At 40.6% G+C, this 12,863-nt stretch overlaps 1 protein-coding gene across 3 annotated transcripts in view; it reads left to right on the top strand.

The window, feature by feature from the left end:
• shisal1b (shisa like 1b) overlaps positions 1 to 12,863 on the top strand; it is a 54,251-nt gene that overhangs the window by 19,776 nt on the left and 21,612 nt on the right. The window contains exon 1 of one of the 3 annotated variants that reach the window (XM_061773654.1): positions 703 to 2,302. The exons of the other annotated variants lie outside the window; for them this stretch is intronic. The gene's annotated coding sequence lies outside the window, so the exon portion shown is untranslated. Of the gene's footprint in view, positions 1 to 702; positions 2,303 to 12,863 lie in introns of those variants that run through there. 3 annotated transcript variants of the gene reach the window in all.

Genomic DNA, 12,863 nt, shown 5'->3' with positions numbered 1-12,863 from the left:
TGAATTCAAATTTGTCAACATGAAAAAATTAATACAGTTTACAGACCTAACAAATGTAGATGATAGCTTCTGAGATATGGCAGTCAGCAGCTATAATACTGTATTTATCCAAGTTCAAACGGGTTTCATAGGGCCAAAACTCTCTTTTTTTTAAATGACAAAATTTGCTATATTTATGTCAGAAGCAACAATGTCCATCTGATCTAGAGTAAATTTTAATTTAACACAAACAACGCCCGCGACCCTAGTGAGGATAAGCAGAATGGAAGATGAATGAATGAATGAACACAAACAACTTTGTTCTAAAGCTAATGTCCCTGTCAGATGTACTTTGCTTGTGTTCTTATGGATACATTTTAGAACAAGATTCCCTATTAAGATTTTTTCCAGTTAGTAAATGTTAAAGTGCTCATTGCAGTTAGTTGAAACAATTGTTTGATCACAAGGGCATTTATATTCTAAGCATTGTTGCCTCTCCACAGCAGTGTGTGTGTGTGTGTGTGTGCGCGCATATATGCGTATGTGTGTGTTGTGTAACCACTTTACTGTGGTCGCTACATGGGACAAAAACAAAGATGATCAAGCTGCTGTGTTGTTCTCGCTGCAGCCTTGTATCTCTGTCCTCATGTCATAAGAATTTCTTCTCGTTTTTTTTTTTTTTTTTTTCCAATTCCCACCAGGCTGTTCTATCGTGCTATTTTAAATCGAGGGTCAGGAAGATGACGATCGGGAACATTTCCAAGAGATATACGATGCGAGTCCCGGCTGTGGTGTTAAAGTGATTCCGAGCAAACAATGGCGTCTTGTTTCTGTGAGACACTGCTGTCTGCATGCATCATAGATGACAATAGTCTGCAGGAAGAGAAAACAAGTCCAAGCCAAGGGCAGCTGCTAGTGTAAATACAGTCGTACCTACAAGTTCCACTCCATCCATTTGATTTCCCCAGGAGATCAATTACATGTGGAACAACTTGTTCTATAAGCCATTAGCCACTCTTACCAAGAATATTTGTCTTATTTCTACTCAAAAGTATCCAAACTTATCCGATTACACTTAAAATAAGACTCATCACCTAAAAAAAGAAAATTCTTCATAGACAATGTTCACTTGTTTCAATCTAATTGTTACTTGAAATAAGTTGAAAAAAATATTACATTGGTATTTATTTGTAATATGTGTAATATGGTGACCACTGTGTGTGGTGGGGCGGCGCCCGAGCGCTCTCTATTGACCAGCCGCCATAGATGACTACCGCATTTTCACGACCATAAGGTGCACTTAAAAGTCTTACATTTTCTCCAAAATGGACGGGGCGCCTTATAATGCGGCGCACCTTATGTGTGGACCGAGTTCCAACATCTATAAATGTTGTTGTGTGATGAGCGCTGCGCTTTTTTTTTTTCATTTTTTTTTTTTTTTAAGCATTTCCTGCTGACGCAGCTTACACAGAGAAAAAGCGGACGTGGCTGAGGACAGGGGAAGGGTGCGTGAAGTAGGACGCAAAAGCCACGCCCCCAGTAGGTATATAGTGATGGGGTGATTTTTTTTTATTTGTATTTTTTTTATACACCGCTTTGGAGCATTTCCAGGGTGTGCATTGTGCAAAACGACATCGGTTTGGCTAAGGACCCCTGAAAATGTCACCTACGAAGAGACACGCTTACAAAGCACAGTTTAAACTGCAAGCTATCAGTTATGCGGAGGAACATGGGACTCGAGCAGCCGCGAGAGAATTCAAGATCAACGAATCCATGGTTCTCAAGTGGAGGAAACAGGAAAACAAGCTTCGCCAAGTCAAGAAGACGAAGCTGAGTTTCCGCTGGAAAAAAAGAAAAAGAAAACGCGGAAACAAGGCGAGGTGGCCCGAGTTGGAAGACCAACTCGAGCAATGGATTAATGAGCAAAGAACAGCCAGGAGAAGCGTCTCTATAGTCACCATTCGACTGAGTGCATAACTCGGGGCTTGCCATCATTCCAGGAGGCTGGACGAACCGCTGGACATCCGTGTAAACAGGGCGTTCAAAGTGAAGTGAGCGGCATGGTAACCATGGATGACAGATGGCGAACACAGCTTTACTAATACTAGGAGGCAGCGCCGGGCGAGTTACGCCACAATTTGTGAATGGATTGTGGATGCTTTGGCTAACGTGTCTGCTTGCACTGCTGTTCGAGCTATCCCACGGCAACAAGACTGACTCGAACCTGCCGTGTTTGATGGAGAACTCGCCCAGCTGTTCATTTCGGATACAGAAGATGAGGACTTTGATGGATTTGTGGATGAGGATTGATCAAAAAAATCACGTGAGTACATTGTTAAATACTTCAATAAAGTACAACCGAACTCAGTTTCTCTCCCGCTGCCTATTTAAAAACATTGTTTGAGCGTGCATGCATGCTACCGTATGTTTTAAGCTAGCGTATGTTTTACCATGCCTGCGCCCAATAATACGGTGCGCCTTATGTATGTGTTAAATACAGAAATAGACCCCGTATCTGAGACTGCGCCTTATGGTCGTGAAAATACGGTGCTTAAGCACAACTGGTGTCTATTCTTTCTTTTCTTTTTTTACCCCTGTCGTCTTTTAAGAAGAAGTGTCACGAAAAGCCAAAGTTAAAACGCAGAGCTAATCCTTTGACCCTGGCTGAAATGAGGTCTAACGAGGTGTGCTGGCAGCTCGCGTAGGTATGAGGACATCACATTGATGGCGGTTTGAATTCAAAACAATTGGCTGATGTTTTCAGGCTTATTTTTTTACATTTTGGTTGACCTTGAAATGTCAAGTGTGGCGTTATCGTTTGGCCTTGGCATAGGTCGACGCTCTACTATCTGCCATTCGAGTTTCTCAGTAAAAAGAAGATGATTTGCATTGGAATCGTGTAGTAATACATAATGCATTCCGCAACTCGTCGAATGCGTGTTTCAGTGTGGAATGTCAGCCTTGACCGTTTTGATAGTTGCATTCTTTTCAGTAGCACAATTATTGAGGCTTTCTCATTCGTGCCGAGAAACCATGCCTATATTCTAGTAAATCACTGCATGACCCAGAGTGGGTGGGAGCCACATGTTGGGACTTGCAGCTATGTGTATCCATGACAGCTGCAAAACTGCATTTGCTCATTTTGACAAGTGAACATTTAAGGTGGCCTACTATTATGAGAAGCCGAGTCCAGAAGAGTTGTGCATATTTATGCTTGAAAAAGAGGACGGGGAGCTACTGTAGCAAGAATGCATCTCCTGTGTATTCCTGGCTGCTATAATTACACTTGCACTCAGTTTCATGGGATTGAATCGTCAGAAAATGCATAATCCAACCAGTCATTATACATTTAATTGAGACACACACTTCTAAATAACAATATAAAGGTATTATTTACAACGGAAGAACTCAAATGCGATATATGAATCCTGCATACAAGGCTAAGCAGGGTTTGGGGACATCATCAAGAGACATGGCATAAGCTTCCACAGTTACGCAGATGACACACAGCTGGACATCGTCGTGTCTCCTGATGACATAGGGCCAATTGATCCCCTTTGAAACTGTATTTTAGATATTAAGTCATGGATGGCAGTAAAATTCCTACAGCTCAACCAAGACAAAATAGCATCCATCCATCCATCCATTTTCTGAGCCGCTTCTCCTCACTAGGGTCGCGGGCGTGCTGGAGCCTATCCCAGCTGTCATCGGGCAGGAGGCGGGGTACACCCTGAACTGGTTGCCAGCCAATCGCAGGGCACATAGAAACAAACAACCATTCGCACTCACAGTCATACCTACGGGCAGTTTAGAGTCTCCAATTAATGCATGTTTTTGGGATGTGGGAGGAAACCGGAGTGCCCGGAGAAAACCCACGCAGGCACGGGGAGAACATGCAAACTCCACACAGGCGGGGCCGGGGATTGAACCCGGGTCCTCAGAACTGTGAGGCTGACGCTCTAACCAGTCGGCCACCGTGCCGCCGAGAAAATAGCAGTTTTAGTTATTAGTCCTGAAGGCAAGAGCGAGAAAACGACAAGATTTTAAACTCTCACATTATGTTAAGAACCTGGGCGTCATTTTTTACACTGAACTTAATTTTATTCCACACATCAAGAATGTAAGTATTTACCATCTTGAGACTATAGCCAGAGTCTGCCTGTTTTTTACTCAGGCTAATACTGAGGTGCTGATGCATCCTTTTATCTTCTGTCGTTTAGACGTCTTAGCCCATCATATATAATTGATATGCTTTTATCATATCAACCCTTGCGGGTCCTGAAGTCCTCTGGTACAGGCCTTTTGTTCCACGAGCTAGAAAAAATAAATAAAAATACCTACGGGGAGGCTGCATTCAGCCATTCTGGCCCGCACCTCGAGAACAGCCTTCCAGAAGGCATCAGGAACGCCGAGACTGTTGATGCTTTTAAAAGAGGTTCATGACTCACCTCGGTTGAGCTTTTCATTGATTTCTTTATTATTCATTCAGATTTTAACTGGATTATTTATTATTTATTTAGACATTTATTGATCTACTCATGTCTCCTTGACACTGTTCAAACCCCAATTTTTTGTAGGTTATCTTTGCTGTTTAAGGAACATCTTCAAATTTCTAGTTTTTTTCTTTTGTTATCCAAAATGCGCAATAATATTTGTATAGTATTTCAGATTAAAGTATACTTGCAATTTTTATTAGATAGCAATAATATTTTTTTCAGAAAATTTTGAATTTTACAAAGTCAGGTTTTTCGAAAAGCCACCACCCCAGAATTTATCACATAACTTATCTGTGATGATTTTTTTTTTTCTTTCTGGCAAATTCCTCTATGATCCTCCTGTCGGCCTTGGCCATTCACGGTGCTGCCAGACCAAAAAAAAACAAAGCAAGGTCGATTCCATCATAGTGACAGCTCTCAGCAGGTAGGAACACAGCAAGCAGATGCGAGTTTTATTTGCATCCGTAAAGCTAACAAACCATTAGCGGCGTGAAACAGAAACAGGCCACCCATGCAGTTAGGTTTCTGCAGTGCACAATAACCCCATTTATACAGCCTCGTTGGCGCTATGGCAACTGCTTTGTTATCCCCCTCCTCTCCTTTGTTTTTTTCTCTTTTACACTACTCGTTTTACTACACTGCTAATTAATTGATGTTACACTCACTCCTCGTATCTGTCCTGACGTAAGTGTCTCCCAGGCAACATCAACCCACCAGACCAAAATAATCCGCCACCTCTGGTCTTTATTTAGAATATTTGATGTATAAAATTTATTCAGCAGTCTGATCATATAAATCTAAGTGTTGGGCCCTGCTTGTACATGTAGCTAATAATGAAAGAACCGCATTTCACGATCATAAGGCGCACTTAAAAGTCTTGCATTTTCTCCAAAATGGACGGGGCGCCTTATAATGCGGCGCGCCTTATGTATGCACCGAGTTCCAAAATCTGTAAATGCTGACTGGCAGCATTTCCTGCCGACACGCTTACATGCAAATCAGTCGCCTTTCGGCGAGATTTGCCGTTTTGAACTCAAAATAGGCCATTTACGTGAATCGTATAGAGCCAATGAGTTTTTTCTGGGGGGGTGGGGGGGTCGCCATCGTCATAGGCTGTTTCGTACTCCTTGAACGCTGGCAGCTAGATCCATTCTAAACATCCACCGTCCACACACACATGTAATTCTGAAAGTTACTCCGCAGTGGACTAATAGGGGAGCGCATTTGCCTGAGGCTTCCGCCTGTGCACTTGTGACCTGCTTTGGATAAGTCACAGGTTGACAAGACCAGAAAAAAAACTTCCGGCGCTTCTGGTGTTAAGAAGTAAGGGTACTTTTACTCCGTTACAATGATCTAAATGTCTCTTGTAACTTTTATTGATCAATTATTGCTTATTTATCAACTACTTTACACACGAGACTTCGACTTCCGCATTGGGTGCTGTTTGCGCTAATCCCATTTAAGTGCTAGTGACTTTTAAGTCTAATTCACCAATCAAGTGACACGAGAAAGTCACATGACCTCACACAACGTCTTCTATTGGGCTTCCCGGGCATAGGTATTAACACTAGATAAGCCAGACCCGCTGATCGTCGTGCTTACGTTGTGGCCATTTTGGGAATGGCCAATAAAAACAGAAAAATATTGTACTTCATATTTTCCTGCAGGATGCATTTGGGATTAGGCTTTGAAGTTGGTAATAGTGAAAAATTAAGTGAAACGGACAATGATTTGAGTCAATTCTTTTCCAGAATGAGTGCTTAGAGGACAATGCTATTCATGTGGCACAGCTTGAAGCAAGCATCAGGTGCAGGTGGAGATGTGCCTGGCTCAAGTTGGAGGCCAAAACAAAAAAGCAAACAAATGAGGCAAATTTAAGATGAATCTTAAATTTGTACATCAACATGTACTTCAGCGGTGTAAATACATTTTTTTCCTGCGTGAAGAAAATGTGTTTATTTAGCCTTATTGTACTATTCAGAGTCTTCCGGATTGCTTAATTTATGTTAAAATCAAAAACATTCTCTGCAGGGGCCCGGGGGATCCCCCTAAACCCCCACTACAATGTTGTTGTTGTTTTTGTCACCCTTTTCATGCCTTTGGTTTTTGCATTTGTGTTATAGCACCTCCTACCATTTTTTCAGATGGCATAACATGTGACTGACAGATGTGTGGAATTGGGTTATATCTGTGAAGACTACATTTGAGCCAGTGAGAACTGGACTGGGCTAACTCATTTTTTTCATTTTGCAGGAGAGTGATTTAAAGTTTGATGGCTGCTTTAAAATCTGCAGGATTTACATGGTGGTTTATACAGCATTGGCTACTTCTGCTGGATACTTGTTTTTACAGATACTTACCTCAGATTTGAGTTTATCCCAAAAATCAAATCATCAACAGTTCATTAAAAAGGAAGATAAAATTAATTTTAACTAACATGCAGACACACTGGTATTTAAAGTCCCTCGTACATACATTCTTCTATCAATCTCAAAACCTCACTTTCTGTGATGGTTTCATGGGTGCGGCCATCTTGGAAATGGAATTTAGTCCAGTTGTTACACTGATAATGCAGTAAAAGTGCTGAGTGCAATAATGGACTGCAGCTATATGCCAAAATTGGAACTAAACCTTACTTTAGACCAGTACAGTTGCGCCTTGAGATATGAGTGACTGAATTTACTAGTTTGTTTAAGGTACGAGCCATCGTTCAAAAGATTATTTGCTTTGACTTGCGAACAAAAGTTTGAGATAAGAGCACTGTATGATGGCAGTGATCTCAACTCACTTCACATCAGGCAGCTGTAGGTTATAATGGTGAAAAGCAATGCAAAAGGCCATTGAAGGGCTAACAAACAGCTATGTAAAGCACTTTGAGTTGCATCTCACAGTATGAAAAGCGCTTTATAAATACATTTTGATTGATTAATTGATTGATTGATTGATCGGTGTTATGGTGTTTTCACCTTTTAAACAAGTTAAGTGAACACAAACGGTAGAGCAATACATGTAGACAGATAAAATGACAACACTCACAGACAGATATACTTTATCCTCGGCAAAGAACGACGAATATTACTGCATCTTACTGAGTTGTGACCACCATCTCCATGTACAGTATATCCGTATGTCTGTATTATACTGCCCCAGATGGCCTGATTTTGGTGCTCCGGTTTTAGTTCCCCAATGATCGTCTGTCTCCATAGGTGGCCTGAGATTGTCTGCCGACCAGTCCGTGGTTTAATCCACCTTTTCCTTGACAGGCTCCAGCTCATGCACGACCCTGAACAGAATAAGTGATTTCCTGACGGTACCCTGAGTGCTTTCCACTCCTCCTCTCGCATTCCAAGGATCGTTAGTATTATGAGATCATGCCTGTCGACGTCCTTTGGTGAGCTCATATCCTAATGGAGCTCCGCCCGGATGTTTAAATGACGCTGTACAAGTGAACGATACTCACTTTCTTCTCATGACAGTTAAAGGGAGCCTCAATTAGTCGCAGTGCAGTCCATGCAGTAGAATGCTGATTAGTGTTCTGATACGAACCCAATACAAGAAGATTCCCGTTTCTGAACTACTTTACACACAAACACATACACAACAAGAATGGTACCCATTAGAGCGATGATAAACTGATAACTTATATTTCCATTTGTTTTGTGCCCAAAGCACTTTATAAAGCCTAACATTCACCCATTCACACACCAATGGGCAGCTCCTGCCATGCAAGGCTCTGCCAGGCCCACTGGGACCAAATTTGTTCAGTGTCTTGCCCAAGAACACATTCACATTCGAAACTAGGATTCAAACCGGCGACCCTTCGGTCACTGGACGACCCACTCTACGACTGATCCACAGCCGCCCTAGTTCTCAATCTCAATCCATCCATGCATCCATCTTTTATACTGCTTGTAGTCAATTATTTTCTTTACCGAATCCTAGTAAATTGTCGTGCTATTTCAAAACTAGTTATCCATCAATTTGTTGGTTACAAAATTTTAATAAGCAACATGATTATACATTCAGTGCTGAGGTGCCCTTTTTCTAAGTAAAACATTTTAATGTAAAAAAAATAAAAAGGGCGGCAGGGTGGCCGACTGGTTAGAGCGTCAGCCTCACAGTTCTGAGGACCCGGGTTCAATCCCCGGCCCCGGCTGTGTGGAGTTTGCATGTTCTCTCCGTGCCTGCGTGGGTTTTCTCCGGGCACTCCGGTTTCCTCCCACATCCCAAAAACATGCATTAATTGGAGACTCTAAATTGCCCATAGGCATGACTGTGAGTGCGAATGGTTGTTTGTTTCTATGTGCCCTGCGATTGGCTGGCAACCAGTTCAGGGTGTACCCCGCCTCCTGCCCGATGACAGCTGGGATAGGCTCCAGCACGCCCGTGACCCTAGTGAGGAGAAGCGGCTCAGAAAATGGATGGATGGATGAAAAAATAAAAAGAATATTACAAGATATCACACTTTTTATTTTAAGTTTGTCACATGACTTATTTATTTACAATTGTTAAAAAATGTTACATAAAAAGTAATGTAATATAACAGCAAGATATCGCACGACTTTTTATTTAACATTTTAAAAATTATATGGTACAAAATTTTGGCTATTTTATTTTTTAAAAAGGAAAATTCAAAATATAGAAAAGTAAAATGTTATAAGGCATTACACATTTTTGTTACAAAATAAAAAATATAAATACATTTTGCATGTTACAAGATAATACACTTAATACTAATAACTTTTGGCTTTGATACCATAAAGCTCAGATATAGACTGATATATATATATATATATATATATATATATATGCCTGCGTGGCTTTTCTCCGGGCACTCCGGTTTCCTCCCACATCCCAAAAACATTCATGGTAGATTAATTGAAGCCTCTGAATTACCCCTAGGTGTGAATGTGAGTGCGAATGGTTGTTTGTTTATGTGTGCCCTGCGATTGGCTGGCAACCAGTTCAGGGTGTACCCCGTCTCCTGCCCGATGATAGTTGGGATAGGCTCCAGCACTCCCGCAACCCTTGTGTGGATAAGCGGCTCAGAAAATGGATGGATGGATATATATATATATATTATATATATTTGTTTTTTTGTTTTCGTGCGAGGATAATAAAGGAGACCTTGTCGATCTCTCTCTGATATTGTTTAGAATTTTGCTGTGAAACAAAGCAAGATGTCTGTTGTTTTTTGCTAGTTGCATTAGGCCGATGATAAGTGCCTGTTCAGGTGTGTATTTATGAACTCATTAACCGTTGCTTCTATACCTAGATATCGATCCTAACCGTTAGCACGTCAATGGCGTTTTTAATGTTTGTTAGCATTACACTGAGTGGACTTTCCTAAGGGTATATGGCAGGGGTGTCAAACTCATTTTTGTTTTGGGTCACATTGTAGTTATGATTTCCCTCAGAGGGCCGTTAGAACAGTGAAATGTTTAATCACCAAATCATATTATTACCATTACACAACAAATTGAGGGATAACTAGTTTTGAAATCAGAAGACAAGGATAATAGTTTGTTCAAGTATTGTTTAAGTTACTGTAGAAGAAGGGGTTGGTAACATAAAAATGCAATATTTCAACATTATTGATGTTGCGGCCCGCAAGTGGCCCCCGGGCCTTGAGTTTGACACCGATGGTATATGGCTTTAAATACACAGCATGTCTTTGTTTTATATTTACTGTGAATAATAAACTTTAAATTGCTGCTTGTTGTGAAGTGAATCGAATTGAGTTCGCTGCCACCATACAAGTTTGCGCTGGCAAGTTAAAAAAAAATCAGCCGAATGACGGCTCTAACCGCAAAAAGTTGGGTCACTCGTGTCTCAAGGCACCATTGTAGGCCTACTGTATATTGACCTCCAGTGTATTGGTTTAGTTTTTGCATTTTTCACAAGCACAAGATGAAGTGGCCCTCCTCTTCCTTCCATTTTCCTGTATATGGCCCTCAGTGGAAAAAGTTTGGACATCCCTGTTTTAGGGCAGCCAAAGCTCCAGTGTGGTCTGTGATGAAAACGATTATCATCGAGTCACATTATTGTCTCTCTGCTCCATGTGCTCTACATGGTACGAAACGTCCAAGGTTCACCTCTTCCCCATCTGAGGCTTGTTTGCAGAGAAGTGAGTGCAGAGGGCTGTATGATGGCTGAACAAAGCACCGTACGTACACGAGGAGTGTACCCAGCACGTGTTCTCAGAATAGCACGGTGAACAGACATCAAACACAGATGTTGCGCTATGTGCAGTTTGGGCCTGTGATGCTAGTAAACTATGCATAGAGGGCATGACTGCAAAACGGCTCAGTCTAAACATACGAGCGGGATATTAATGAGCTCCCGGTGTATAAAGCAAAAGCGCGCGGCCCATTTATTTGTCTGTATTGCTCACTTGTGCTGCCGCAGAGAAATATTAAGTGACGAATTACCGCGGGTGCCGCTGAGGCTCTTAAGAGCGCACAATTCATCGCAACGCGGCGGGGGGACCCCTATCTGCCAGAGGTTTGATTAAGGAAAGATTTTGGGGAGACAAAAAGCCTTGTGTAGTACATCCTTGTGCAAGTTGTATGTGTTGAAATATTAAGGTCGGCGTCTGATGCGAGACTACTTTGCTTTCTATAAATTATTATTAATTTATAGGAGCCAGCCTTTTAGTTTTGTCACTCTGCGCTTTAACTTTAGTATTTATCAAAGGCGCAGAAGAAGAATGCATTACATTTTGGTGCAAATTGGCAACTAAAATTCAGGTAGACTAATTTAGTTCTCTATTTTTGCTGTTTAACATACCATGGAAATGTTTTGCATTTTAATACGTTGTAACCAGTGATGGAAGGCTATAATGAATTAGCTAACATTGATACATTACTTTATATGGTGGCAATTGTAAACATGCTCTTGTAGTACACATTGCGGTTAATATTATTTTTTAAGTATGAAGTGATCCCAAACTTTGGACATTTTACTGTCTTTTACAGACTCTCCTCTTGTCTGCTTCGCACCAACTTATTTCTACATAGAGTAGTGTGTGCGACTGCAGTAGTCATAGCCAATGTTGAAAAATCATCTGCAAAGCTTTGTGGCCAACATTTTGCTTCGACTTTTTTTTGTAATCAAATTATTTGAGTTATTTGAATATTCGTTGAAGCTCTAGTGGAAACATAACCCCCCACAGCAGTATAATATGGTAGAATTGTTTCTATTCCTAATATCCTACATCATTATCCATGAACCAGGAAGTAGCCGCTAACGAACAACCAAACACAAAAACGATCCTGTACACTTTTTTCATTTTTGTTAGAGGAATTTATTTCTTCATTTTGTTTTTTAAGTTACAATGCCGGTTCACTGTTATAATAATGCATGCATGAGAATTTTGTATGATCTTGTGCAAAAAGTAAAACTAAACTAACTTTGGGGATTGCTTGAAGAAGTTTTTTTTTTAAAGAGATGTTATGAATATAGTGTGACTAAACGTCTTTATAAATATGTGTAGGTATTGTGTTTTTGTAGAAAAAAAAACCATGCATTTCAGTTGCCAAAGTTGGTAGGATTTCTTACAAAATGCAATGCTCTGTATATAGTAGAAAACTGACATTTTTAGTTTCTTTTTTCAATAAATGAATGTTATGACCATAATATGATCTAACTGCTCTAAAAATATGGCGAGAAAGTGTTTTTGTAGGAAAACTGTACATTTCAGATGCTAAATTTAGTAGAAATGTGTACACAAATGCTGTAATTGTAGAAAACTGGCATTTTGTGGCTCCCTGAAAGAGCTATATTTCTTTGATTAATTTATTGTAACTGCTTTTGAAATTATAACCTACCCTAGATACATGAGACCCCTGTGCTTTTGAACAAACAATGGCAATCATGTGACTTAAACAGCACTAAAAGGTAGCCATCCCTCTCCTTCTTGTCATGTGAGAGTACATGGACAGATAAAAAAAATAAAAATCTAAAATGCCACTGTAACAAGTCTCCCGGGATATGAGTTGCCTGGCTTTTAGAGGACGGAACAGCTTGTCTAATCTAGCGTGCTTTTTACATCTAAGAGAGACAGGCTGATGTGCACTAGGCCGTGTGTGTGTGTGTGTGTGTGTTTGTCGAAACTATCAGCTCCTGCTCTTTTGATAAGGCAATATGTGGGAGCTGGAATAGGTCGAACTTTAATTTCCTTCAACATGCTCAATTAATAAGGTGAATTTTTCATTAGCCTTTCAAGTGCAGTCATACTCCAAATTTGATATTTTGCTGCTGCTATGAGTCTTTTTTTCCCCTTTTTTTTTTACTTTTTAAAATCATTGTTTGGCTCAAGTACGGTGGACATTTTTACCCCACATAGCACATATTGAAAATAGAAAGACAAGATAATGCACACTCATA

Source organism: Phyllopteryx taeniolatus, chromosome 5 (genome assembly GCF_024500385.1).
Source record: "Phyllopteryx taeniolatus isolate TA_2022b chromosome 5, UOR_Ptae_1.2, whole genome shotgun sequence".
NCBI classification, from domain to species: domain Eukaryota; kingdom Metazoa; phylum Chordata; class Actinopteri; order Syngnathiformes; family Syngnathidae; genus Phyllopteryx; species Phyllopteryx taeniolatus.
This window is presented reverse-complemented; position numbering and strand designations above follow the sequence as displayed.